The following is an 11,187-nucleotide window of genomic DNA, read 5'->3' as shown; positions in this document are numbered from 1 at the left end:
GCACATTAAATGCTTTGTCTTGTATTTGATCTTCTATGTGCTCTATGTGTGTGAATCACTACTTGCTTCTTAAAGCGGCTCTCTTCCTCCAACTGGACACAGAATCCATTACATTCGTGATATTACAGCTCTCTGAATAACTAAAATACTGAGATGTATACGTGATATCATTTTATGAAGATAAGAGTTAAAGCACGTTATTAAACATGAGTTTCACGGCACAGTGATTGTGTGACTTCGATGAAATAATTTATTGCAGCAGTACTCAGGGGCGGCTCTAGGCTTGTGGTGGCACTGGGCAGAGGAAGAATCGGTGGCTCCTTCGCCCGCCAATGTCAGTAAGGTAGCTTATGCACGGTGGATGGCCACGTCCGTTGCAGACACTGCATAGCCACCTTGTGCTCATGACACAAGCATTTAACTTTTGCCGAAATTTGTCGCTGCATTTTTAGCTGTGTTGTTATTTTCTCTTCCTGTTTTATATTCAAAATATATTGGCGTAGTCACCACTGCAGTCCTTGCTTTTCTTTCCCCAAATACCCAATCACCACACAATCAGCTCTGTAATAGACGTTAAGCCATCTGTAAGCTTAGAGCGCCAATTCTTCAAAACGTTTAAGGAACATTGAAATATCTTCGTAGTACATGTTTAATTATTCTATCCTTCACGACACTCCCAGTGAAGAATATATATTATTTTAATGAAGTTAAAGTTTTATCTGTATAATATAATAAACATATTTTGCTGCGTTTCACCTTAAAAATGATATCGTCATCATATGTAAATACGCGCTTTATAAAGTGGCTCAGGTTGTGCGATATTATAACTAGTGCAAGTTTACAGTGGGGTGATTGTACTTATAAGTACAAACAGTTCTACAAGGTGCAATTGATTGAGTGCATATATAGTTTCTGGGGTTGAAACTGTTTCTGAACCGCGAGGTCCGTACAAGAAAGACTTTGAAACGTTTTGCCGTGGCTGAGACAGCGTCTGCTTGAAGCTGTATACCGATAATTCTCTTTCTTATCAGCTGCTGCTGTGATTCACACTCAGATACAGTGATATAAATACTCTGAGTGGTGCAGTGAGAGTAATATGGAAAAAGATGATTTGCTGTGGCAACTCCTAATGGGAGGAAACTGAAAGAAGAAGAAGGTGCAGTTAGAGTAACAACGCTAAAGCAGTTATGGTATTTGGAATACTATGGCTATTCCATGGACCATTATATTGTTACAAGTTATTTACAATCAGATGCATTACACTAATAAACAAAATGCGGTTAGTTTCAGTGTATTTATAAAGGTGTAACCACACAGGAACAGTAGCATTGCTTTGACGCTGGGTGCCGTCAGTCAGCAAAACCGAGTGGAGAACTTGCGTACGACAAGGTATGAGGTACCATGGAAAAGTGCATGGCTTTACACTAAGTGTAGGTTTTATACATCGCGATTTGAACGTGGAAAAGTTCTTACGCAACATTTCTGTGCGTACGCACCGTTTATACATGAGGCCCCTGGAGTTGATTTGAGGTGTGGTGCTTGCATGTGGAAGATTTTGCTGTGAACAGACAACATGCGGTCAAAGGAGCTCTCCATGCAGGTGAAAGAAGCCATCCTTAAGCTGCGAAAACAGAAAAAACTCATCTGAGAAATTGCTACAATATTACGAATCGCAAAATCTACAGTTTGGTACATCCTGAGAATCAAAGCAAGCACTGGTGAACTCAGCAACGCAAAAAGACCTGAACGTCCACGGAAGACAACAGTGGTAGATGATCGCAGAATCATTTCCATGGTGAAGAGAAACCCCTTCACAACAGCCAACCAAGTGAACAACACTCTCCAGGGGTCGCAGTATCGATATCCAAGTCTACCATAAAGAGAAGACTGCATGAAAGTAAATACAGAGGGTGCACTGTACAAGCCACTCATAAGCCTCAAGAATAAAAAGGCTAGATTGGACTTTGCTAAAGAACATCTAAAAAAGCCAGCACAGTTCTGGAAAAATATTCTTTGGACAGATGAAACCAAGATCAACCTCTACCAGAATGATGGCAAGAAAAAAGTATGGAGAAGGCGTGGAACAGCTCATTATCCAAAGCATACCACATCATCTGTAAAACACGGTGGAGGCAGTGTGATGGCTTGGGCGTGCGTGGCTGGCAGTGGCACTGGGACACTAGTGTTTACTGATGATGTGACACAGGACAGAAGCAGCCGAATGAATTCTGAGGTGTTCAGAGACATACTGTCTGCTCAAATCCAGCTAAATGCAGTCAAATTAATTGGGCGGCGTTTCATGATACAGATGGGCAATGACCCAAAACATACAGCCAAAGCAACCCAGGAGTTTATTAAAGCAAAGAAGTGGAAAATTCTTGAATGGCCAAGTCAGTCAACTGATCTTAACCCAATTGAGCAGGCATTTCACTTGTTGAAGACTAAACTTCGGACAGAAAGGCCCACAAACAAACAGAAACTGAAAGCTGCTGCAGTAAAGGCCTGGCAGAGCATTAAAAAGGAGGAAACCCAGCATCTGGTGATGTCCATGAGTTCAAGACTTCAGGCTGTCATTGCCAGAAAAGGGTTTTCAACCAAGTATTAGAAATGAACATTTTATTTCCAGTTATTTAATTTGTCCAATTACTTTTGAGCCCCAGAAATAAATGGATTGTATTAAAAAAAATGCTTTAGTTGCCTTACATTCTTATGCAATCTTTTTGTTCAACCCACTGAATTAAAGCTGAAAGTCTGCACTTTAACTGGATCTGAATTGTTTCATTTAAAATTCATTGTGGTAATGTACAGAACCAAAATTAGAAAAAAAGTTGTCTCTGTCCAAATTGTTATGGGCCTAACTGTATGTGCACAAATCACCACTATCCCAAAAATTCATTATTAAATGAGACATGAATATATAAATATTTGCATTAACCCTCTCTTGCCCCTAAACAATAAACAAAAGCATGTAACACAATTGCAAACATGGATTGGATAAACACAGCAATTGAAAATGTGGAGATAAATGAGTCCAAAATAAAGTCCGGCAGTGTTGAAACTGACTGTAGCGATATTGTGCTTCTTCCCGACAACAAAACGACCTCGCCATAAAAAGTACTGGCAATGGCTGGTATGAATCCAGACCTTGGGGTTATCTGCTCTGGCTGTCATGATGTAGAATTGGTTGTTGAAAAAGCAGGCAGTGGAATGATGCAATGATCGGCAGCGATGAGTTTTTAAATGATCGGTTAAATTGTCTTCTTTTCCTCTCGATTTGTCTCCTCTCTCTCTCTCCTCCTCCTTTCGCTCCTCTTTTTTAAATACAGATTGTCCCGGATGTAACAGGTGGACCCAACAGGTGATTTCCATCTTGGGGCTTCAGTCTCTCTCCATCATCCTTTACTGACGCACATAACGGACAGTAAACAGGATGATGAAAACAAAACGCACTCAGCACAAACATAAAACATACTATTATTATGAAGCCCTGTTACAAACTGACTTGATTACTAGTGTAATGCTGATGAAATTGGTACCTTTTACTGTATGTTTTTATTTTCAGTTTATTTACATCTAGCCCTAAATTGTATACCCAGAGCTCAAAAGAGAAAGCTGACATTGAGTATTGTGTATTCAAAATGTTCTGTAACTGGAACAGCAGGCAGATCCAAAAGTGCTCATTGGATCATAAGGACCAATGATCTAAAATAAGGGTTAAACAAATGTGTTTTCATAGAGTGTTGAATTCAGGACTAAATAAGAATTTTAGGAGATGTAAATGAAAATGCAAAAAAAGTATTATTACCATTAGAATGTACAGTATATGTTTATGCTTGGATAATCTAACCAGTGTGTATATGCTTGTAAGAATATGTGAAATAGAAGCTTGGGACTTGAGGATTAACATGTTTCAAACGTAACTTAACTAAACAGTCAACCAGACCATGCTTGCTAGTTTATAAAGTTGTCTGATTTCGACTGATGTAACATTAAATACTGTATAACGCACCCAGCAAGTCACTATAAATTCGCAAGATTTTAAAAAGCATTTTGAGAGACATCATAACTGCCAGAGACAGAAGGAAACTCTGTTTACCATGTACTGTCTCAGCTCTTACAAGCATCACAACTGACTTAGTAAGACAAAGACCACTACAATTAAAGCTGTAGCCACCACCTGATACGAAGCTTGCTGTGTAACACTGGTATGAATCGTTCAGTTGTATGTTTTCATATCTAACATTCATGACTGTTTTTTTCTGCAAATAAACATAAAAAATGATTGAAATAAACTTTAGGTATTACCTTCCTGGTGTTGTCTTGTTGTTTACTGACATTTAGCAGTCATTTGTAAGCCCCAATCCTCTGCCATTTTTTTTTTTTTTTGGTGTTTCCTCACATATCATCTGACAGTAACTTGCATACCGCACAATCTGAGACCTGCTGCACTAGACTATAACTACATTGATACAGGACTACTTTTATGCAACAATTGCTGAATGTTTTTAAACATAACTAACTGAGGCAATTTTAGGCCATATCACATTACACGACATTGCCAGCGATTTTCAATCATAGCATTCATTTACCTCATCCTACCAAATCAAAGGCACAATTCCCTGAAGCAGTCATGTAATGTGACATGCCCAGCAACTCAGTTCAGCTTCTTCATAACTCGCTTCGACAAAATCATACCTATTTGATGTTGTCCTTAGTCGAGTGGATTGACTTTGTGTGAATGAGCTGATAACCAATGAGCTTTCACCCAGACATACAATGCATACAATGAAGTGACCAGAAATAAGCTTGTCACAAAAAGAGGGAAGCAAGACTGTGTTGGAATGTTGGCACTTAGTTGTATATGATATGCTCAATGATTTTCAGTCACTTTCTTTGGCACAGTCAGGTAACAGGACAAGCAACTGCAGTCGGTAAGTCTATCAAAAGTCTGTTTGTAAGAACACCAACCTCACCAAGATTATCACAGCACCCTGGCTCCCAATTTGAAAACCATTGCATTAGCAAATGAAACAATAGCACCATATTTCTGTATCACGTTCTACTTAACTTCTTTATAATACTCATGAATCAATGCTTCTGGCACATTTAAATGAAGTAGCTGTAGGTAGACATGACTATGGCATAATGAAGTAGAATGTAAGGGCCACAGGAAGCACAGCCTATCATTGAGCAATATTTAATATTCCCTTAACTCGCATGGCATAACTGTTATAGTCTAGTGTATCAAGTTAACAAACAAAATATAAATGGAATGGACAACATATCATTTTTCTGTGAGGCCACCTAATTAAACTGTACTATACTGCCATGTCTTTCATAAACCAGCAGTTACGTGGCAGAGAGCAACGTGACTTTGATGTAAACACTTGAACTGACCACTGAAAAATGATTGTTTATTGTTACAACATTCAGGAATCTCTCTCTCTCTGATATATATAACCACTAGGTGGCACCACGCTGCCGCAAACCCAAGACACAGCAATACACAGCACACGTTCAAGTTAAAATAAAGAATATTTAATCCAACAATACTCTGTTTCACAATCACCTCTCCAGAAATCAGCCAAATTACATAATAATTACACAATTCTTCCTCCTTTCTCTTCCAGTTGAGTGTTGCACCCTGCCTCCCAATTCTGACTTGTCCACGTGTAGCAGTGGGCTCTTTTTTATTATGCCTGACCTGAGAATGCTTTTGGTGCCATGCCATGTCTTCCTGGAAGCACTTCTGGGCTATAGAAAAAGTAGGGAGGTCCTCCCCCTACAGCGCCCTCTATTGATCCCTAGAAAGCCTGACAGGGTTGCCTTTTTCTTACTTCATATCCCAAGCACCCCTGCAGGTTCCCCAACTGAATTGCCATGTGAGGAAAAATTCCAATCTAGTGTTTTTGGAATTGCTCCTTACTTTCAGATATCACCATCCAGGATCCTTCCATTATTTGATACTAGACGGATTCAAAGAAATTTGTTTGTTCTGCAGGCCAATCTGTCTGTCATTCCTCTCTGGTATCCTATACAGATATGAAAAAAACTCTTTCCCAGGCGGGGTGCAATTCTACAATATAAATACACACCCACCTACTACTACATGAAGTTAATAACATTGATTATCTTATTACAGTGGAACCTGTCAAGGGGTGAGATATATTAGCCAGCAAATGAAGAGTTGGTTCTTGACGGTGATGTGTTTCAAGCAGGAAAAGTAGGAAAACATAAGGATCTGAGTGACTTTGAATTGTGACAGCAAGAAGACTGGGTCAGAGCATCTCCAAACTGGCAGGTCTTGTGGGGTGTTCTCTGTATGCAGTGGTTAGTACCTATCAGAAGTGGTCCAAGAAAGGACAACCAGTGAACTAGCAACAGAATCATGGGCACTCAAGACTCACTGATGGACATTGGGAGTGAAGGCTAGCCCATCTGGTCTGATCCTACCGAAGAGCCACTGTAGCACAAACTGCTGAAAAACCTAATGCTGGCCGTGAGAGAAATGTATCACCACACCTAGTGAATCCCAGCTTTCTGCATATGAAGCTGCATAGCTGCAGACCTGCCAAAGTGTACATGCTGAGACCTGTTCACTGCTGAAAGCACCTACAGTGGGCACGTCAGTGTCAGAGCTAGACCATGGAGAAATGGAAGAAGGTGGCCTGTTCTGAGAAATCACATTTTCATTTAGATCAGAGTGGTGGCAGCAGGTTGCACTATGGGGAGAAGGCAACCTGGCAGAGGCAGTGTAATGCTCTTGGCAATGTTCTGTTGGGAAACCTTGGATCCTGGCATTCATGTGGTTGTTACTTTAACACGTGCCACCTATCTAAAGATTGTTACAGACCACGTAAACATCTTTATGGCAATTGTTTTCCCTGATTGTCGTGTCCTCTTTCAGCGGGATAATGTGCCCTGCACACATTGTTCAGGAATGGTTTGAGGGACCTGAAAAACAGTTCAATGTGTTGACTTGGCCTCCAAATTTCCAAGATTTTAATCTGATAAAGCATTTGTTGGATGTGCTGGAAAAAACAAGTCTGATCCATGGAGTCCCCACTTATGAAACTTACAGAACTTTAGATAGATAGATACTTTATTAATCCCAAGGGGAAATTCACATAATCCAGCAGCAGTATACTGATACAAAGAAACAATATTAAATTAAATAGTAATAAAAATGAAAAGAATTAAAATAAAATTAATGTTCGCATTTACTCCCCGGGTGGAATTGAAGAGTCGCATAGTGTGGGGGAGGAACGATCTCCTCAGTCTGTCAGTGGAACAGGACAGTGACAAAAGTCTGTCACTGAAGCTACTCCTCTGCTTGGAGATGATCCTGTTAAGTGGATGCAGTGGATTCTTCATGATTGACAGGAGTTTGCTTAGTGCCCGTCACTCTGCCACAGATGTTAAACTGTCCAACTTTAATCCTACAATAGAGCCTGCCTTCTTAACAAGTTTGTCCAGGCGTGAGGCGTCTTTCATCTTTATGCTGCCACCCCAGCACACCACCGCGTAGAAGAGGGCACTCGCCACAACCGTCTGGTAGAACATCTGCAGCATCTTACTGCAGATGTTGAAGGATGCCAACCTTCTCAGAAAGTATAGTCTGCTCTGAGCTTTCTTACATAGAGCATCAGTATTGGCAGTCCAGTCCAATTTGTCATCCAACTGCACTCCCAGATATTTATAGGTCTGCACCCACTGCACACAGTCACCTCTGATGATCACAGGGTCCATGAGGGGCCTGGGCCTCCTAAAATCCACCACCAGCTCCTTGGTCTTGCTGGTGTTAAGGTGTAAGTGGTTTGAGTCGCACCATTTAACAAAGTCCTTGATTAGTTTCCTATACTCCTCCTCCTGCCCACTCCTGATGCAGCCCACAATAGCAGTGTCATCAGCGAACTTTTGCACGTGGCAGGACTCTGAGTCATATTGGAAGTCTGATGTATATAGATTGAACAGGACCGGAGAAAGTACAGTCCCCTGCAGCGCCCCTGTATTGCTGCACACAACGACCTACTGCTAACATCTTGTTGCCAGATACCACAGGACACCTTCAGTGGTCATGATGTTGTGGCAGATCGGTGTATGCTGTGCATATATTTAAATCATCAGTAACAGTTTATGTTCTGTTTTGGTACTGGATACTAAACATGTGGGGACTTTTTAGTTTTGGGTTTCATGTTTTAGGACTACATATCCTATTTAGTATTAAAGGAATACTGTAAAATGTTATTTAAAACAAATCCTCTGAACATAAAACCTCTCATGCCCTTTATAATGGCTTGCATCCAGTAATATGAACAATAGCTTTTGGATTCTATTAACTGAATTTATTTAATGTTACCAGGTTAGGTTGACTGCTACAGTGCCCTCCATAAAGTTTAGGATATAGACACATTTTTCCTTGATTAACCCCTCTGCTCCAGTTTTAAATTACAATTCAAACAATGTAGACATGATTAAATTGCACATAGACGTCATCAGGTGTTGAGGACCTTCTCTGGTGATACTTTCCCAAGCTTCTACTGCAGCCATTTTCAGCTCCTGCTTGTTATGGGGGCTTCCCCCCTCAAGTTTTCTTTTCAGAGATTTAAATCAGGTAACTGGCTTGGTTATCCAAGAATTTACAATTTTTTCAGTTTTAAAAACTCCTGTGTTGCCTTAGCGATATGTTTGGATTATTACCTTATTATAGGGTGAAGCACCTCCCAATGGGTTTGGAGGCATTTATTGGAACGGGCAGATATGATATTTCTGTAGACCTCAGAATTCATTGTGCAACTGCCCTCAACAGTTCCATCGTTAATGAAGAGAAGTGTGCCAGTACCTGTGGTAGCCATACGTACCTGAGCAAAAACACCCACAACACCACTATGTTTAACAGATGAGGTGGTCTGCTTTGGATCTTGGGCAGTTCCTTTCATCTCCACACTTTGCCCTTGCCATCACTCTCATACAGTTTCTTCATTGTCTCAGTTGTCCGTAAGACTTTTTTTTCAGAATTCTGCAGGCTCTTTTAAGGACTTTTTCCCCAAACTGTAATCTGGCCGTTTAATTTTTGTGGCTAACGAGTGGTTTACATCTTGTGGTATGGTTTCTATATTTCTGTTCATGAAGTCTTTAGCAGAAAATAATCTCTTAACACATGTACATCTGCCTCCTGAAGATTGTTGCAGATCTAACAGACAGGCATTTAGGGCTTTCTCCTTTACCATAGTGAGGATTCTTCTGTCATCAGCAGTGGAGGTCTTCCTTGGCCTACCAGTCCCTTTGCAGTTACTGAGCTCACCAGTGCTTTCTTTATTCTTAATGATATTCCAGGCAATTAATTTAGTTAATTATATCAATGTCTTTAATGGTTCCTGTTTTTCAACCTCATAATGGTTCTTTAACTTTCACTGAGACAGCTCTTGTTGTCATGTTGAACAGTGGCAATTACAGATTCCACAAGCCCAAGTATATTTATACCTGCAATAATGAAGCAATGAAACATATCTGTGACACCAATTGTCACAAACATGGTGCTATTGAATGTGGGGGGAGGGGGGTGGCAATGTAAAAAGAGTTTTCATTTCTACATGGTGTGAGCAAAATGTCTGCACATACCTTTAAAGTCTGCAATTTGTACTTTAAAATTACAAATCAAACAATTCAGACATGATTAAACTATGGCCCAATGGGGTCAATCAGGAAAAATGTGTCTATGTCCCAAACATTATAGAGGGTATAGTAGCAGTCAACCTAACCTGCACTTCTCTGGGAAATGGGAGGAAAACTGAAGAACTTGAATAAAAACTTCACAGTGAAAGGCAAACACTGTGCAAGTGAGGAGTTGAACCGGTCCACTCTGTAAATTACGTTCAATATCCACTGTCTTCCACGGTGAATCAACTCTAAGTTTACTGGTGTGCATGCAGTGTTAAGAGTTACATGTTAAGAACTAATGAGGCTGGCATAGTGGTTGAGGGTTTGTACTTCAACCACAAGGCTGTGGGTTCAAATGTTGCAACTGACACATTGTGACCACAACCAAGTCACTTCTCCTGCCTGTGCTCCACCTGGAAAAAAAAAATAGAAGAAATGTATCTAATTGTATCTCTTAAACTGTGGATAAATTTGTCAGCCAAGCAATGTGACTCAATTCTATATTTTTGCTTTCAATATTTTTAGAATTTGTCACCATCTTACATGCTTTAAAAGTTCTAACACTGAAGGGCTATGAATGATTTAGGCACACCTAACTTTTATTTATTTTTTCATTTCCATTTGGTACAACTAAACAGGAAATGTAGCTTATTAGGTTAGGATTAACTGAGGGAAAAATGCTTATAGTTTATCTTTTTTACCTGATTTCAGAACTGCAAAACACCACTGTATATTCAAAAGGGAAACACACTTTCAAACCTCTATCAACATTAAAGGTGTTAGTTTGAGAGAGATCCTGTCATCTTTTAAAGCTTCAACGTTAATCACTTCTTCACTCTTCAAGCCAATTATTTAAACTTTCTAAACTGAAGCAATAACGAACAAAAAAAAAAAAAAAGACAGAAAACAAAAGTTAAAATCACAATAATTTATTCCTCTAAAATCCAGTGATGTACAGCTTTACATATTTATGGGAAACACCCCACAGTGGTGATAGTTGGCACATTCCCTGCAAGCACTGGTGGTCCTGGATACACACGTATTCAACAAACTGTAAAGCCAAAAGCATTACTTCTTCATCCTTTAAGAAAAGGTAACAGAAAAGCAACTAAAGGATTCACATAGTTGGCATGCCCTTTAATTAAATAAAATCCTACACCTTTAAACAAAACACAATCCCTGTGTACATATACATGGATTTACATCTACAGAAACAGTAACTAAGACAATTCTTCTAGAGCCACTGCCGGTGAAGCCGTCTTTCTAGTAAGAATGTAGGTTTTCTTCTGCCCCGGAGAGCAACACCCTTCCTGTCTCGGGAGATAATATTTTGATACACCACTGTGGCTCAGATACGCTAATTCAATCTTATAAATTGGTAAAGTCCCAGCACTCTTGGCACCATAGACAATTCAAAGGAAAAAAGGAATCAGTTTGGTGCCTCCGGCTACTGAGACGACCTCTGTGCATCTTTAATAAGGACAGCACTTTAACAGCCTTCTATGGCTGTCGCTAACAAAATGTTTT

The 11,187-nt window shown here is 39.9% G+C and overlaps 1 protein-coding gene across 6 annotated transcripts in view; it reads right to left on the bottom strand.

The window, feature by feature from the left end:
* Positions 1 to 10,573: 10,573 nt before the first annotated feature.
* ss18 (SS18 subunit of BAF chromatin remodeling complex) overlaps positions 10,574 to 11,187 on the bottom strand; it is a 46,533-nt gene continuing 45,919 nt past the window's right edge. For all 6 annotated transcript variants that reach the window (XM_039754689.1, XM_039754693.1, XM_039754690.1 and 3 more), the window contains one exon: positions 10,574 to 11,187. This exon is cut by the window's right edge and continues 1,585 nt beyond it. The gene's annotated coding sequence lies outside the window, so the exon portion shown is untranslated.

This window comes from Polypterus senegalus, chromosome 5 (assembly GCF_016835505.1).
Source record: "Polypterus senegalus isolate Bchr_013 chromosome 5, ASM1683550v1, whole genome shotgun sequence".
Classification (NCBI taxonomy): Eukaryota; Metazoa; Chordata; class Cladistia; order Polypteriformes; family Polypteridae; genus Polypterus; species Polypterus senegalus.
Note: the sequence above shows the minus strand (reverse complement) of the source record. Positions and strands in the feature narration are given on the sequence as shown.